The following is a 2,500-nucleotide window of genomic DNA, read 5'->3' on the forward strand; positions in this document are numbered from 1 at the left end:
ATACTATTCTGTCTATCCAACTACACTGGCAGTCATTTACAATAGGCCAACCCGGTCTATCATAACCCAGCCCAGAGCCAGCCCCACACACACAAATACTATTCTGTCTATTCAACTACACTAACAGTCATTTACAATAGGCCAACCCGGTCTATCCTAACCCAGCCCAGAGCCAGCCCCACACACAAAATACTATTCTGTCTATCCAACTACACTGGCAGTCATTTACAATAGGCCAACCTGGTCTATCCTAACCCAGCCCAGAGCCAGCCCCACACACAAATACTATTCTGTCTATCCAACTACACTGGCAGTCATTTACAATAGGCCAACCTGGTCTATCCTAACCCAGCCAGAGCCAGCCCCACACACACAAATACTATTCTGTTTATCCAACTACACTGGCAGCCATTTACAATAGGCCAACCCGGTCTATCCTAACCCAGCCCAGAGCCAGCCCCACACACAAAAATACTATTCTGTCTATCCAACTACACTGGCAGTCATTTACAATAGGCCAACCCGGTCTATCATAACCCAGCCAGAGCCAGCCCCACACACACAAATACTATTCTGTCTATTCAACTACACTGGCAGTCATTTACAATAGGCCAACCTGGTCTATCCTAACCCAGCCCAGAGCCAGCCCCACACACACAAATACTATTCTGTCTATCCAACTACACTGGCAGTCATTTGATAGCCTTTACTGCTTCATCGGTTATGGGGTGTGCTTCAGAGCATCAATCACAAACAAATAGACTCAGCCCATTGGAAGACACTTTAGCAGATCAGCACTGACCGGACAAAAGCTGATTGGTGGCACTACTGCCGACTCACGTTCCTGTTCATTCGAGTAGAAAAGGGGCTGAAGTAACTGAATTGTGTGAAAGAAGCATGTGTGTGTGTGTGTGTGTGTGTGTGTGTGTGTGTGTGTGTGTGTGTGTGTGTGTGTGTGTGTGTGTGTGTGTGTGTGTGTGTGTGTGTGTGTGTGTGTGTGTGTGTGTGTGTGTGTGTGTGTGTGTGTGTGTGTGTGTGTGTGTGTGTGTGTGTGTGTGTGTGTGTGTGTGTGTGTGTGTGTGTGCTACACCAGGGCTACATCCCAAATGGCACCCTCTTCCCTATATGGTGCCAGACTTTTGGTCCGAAGTAGTACACTATAAGTGGCTAATTCCACTGATAGCCATGGTTCAATCTAATTCCACTGGTAGCCATGGTTCAATCTAATTCCACGGGTAGCCATGGTTCAATCTAATTCCACGGGTAGCCATGGTTCAATCTAATTCCACGGGTAGCCATGGTTCAATCTAATTCCACGGGTAGCCATGGTTCAATCTAATTCCACTGGTAGCCATGGTTCAATCTAATTCCAGTGGTAGCCCTGGTTCAATCTAATTTCACCGGTAGCCATGGTTCAATCTAATTCCACTGGTAGCCATGGTTCAATCTAATTCCAGTGGTAGCCCTGGTTCAATCTAATTCCAGTGGTAGCCATGGTTCAATCTAATTCCAGTGGTAGCCCTGGTTCAATCTAATTCCAGTGGTAGTCATGGTTCAATCTAATTCCAGTGGTAGCCCTGGTTCAATCTAATTTCACCGGTAGCCCTGGTTCAATCTAATTTCACCGGTAGCCATGGTTCAATCTAATTCCACTGGTAGCCATGGTTCAATCTAATTCCAGTGGTAGCCCTGGTTCAATCTAATTCCAGTGGTAGTCATGGTTCAATCTAATTCCAGTGGTAGCCCTGGTTCAATCTAATTTCAGTGGTAGCCCTGGTTCAATCTAATTCCAGCTGTAGCCTTTCTCATAACTCTCTCTTCCATCAATAGTCCATACATCATCCAGATCACAGGAGTCTGCTGGGGGAGGACGACTCATAATATTGCCTGGAACGGAGCGAATGGAATGGCATCAGGCACATGGAAGACATGTATTTGATACCATTCCACCCAACTCCGCTCCAGACATTACCACGAGCCGGTCCTTCCCAATTGAGGTGTCACCAACCTCCTGTGATCCACATCCATATCAACACAGAGATTGTTTTATCATACCTCTGTTTTCCTACCTGTTTGTACTGCCTTGCCAATTCATTGTAACACCAAACAGACAGACTAAAGGATCTGACAGGGCAGCAAAGATCTAGGACGAGAATATACTATTTTCCTTCGAGAGTGACTGAATATCTTTTGTCATTGCAGTTTGGTTTTGTTTCATGGACCATGGTTAGACTGTGGGGTAGTGAGTCTGGCGACAGTACATTTCTTCTTTTGCCCAAGTGGCTTGAGAACTGACAGACAAGCCCCAGAGTATCAGGACTGAAGGAAGCTAAGCTGTCTTTTCTAAGGAAGGAACAGGTCCTAGACTAATCCTCTATGGAGCCTGTCGTCTATATAGACCCTGTGTGTGTGTGTGTGTGTGTGTGTGTGTGTGTGTGTGTGTGTGTGTGTGTGTGTGTGTGTGTGTGTGTGCGTGCGTGCGTGCGTGCGTGCGTGCGTG

Source organism: Oncorhynchus gorbuscha, linkage group LG05, assembly GCF_021184085.1.
Source record: "Oncorhynchus gorbuscha isolate QuinsamMale2020 ecotype Even-year linkage group LG05, OgorEven_v1.0, whole genome shotgun sequence".
Taxonomy (NCBI): Eukaryota; Metazoa; Chordata; class Actinopteri; order Salmoniformes; family Salmonidae; genus Oncorhynchus; species Oncorhynchus gorbuscha.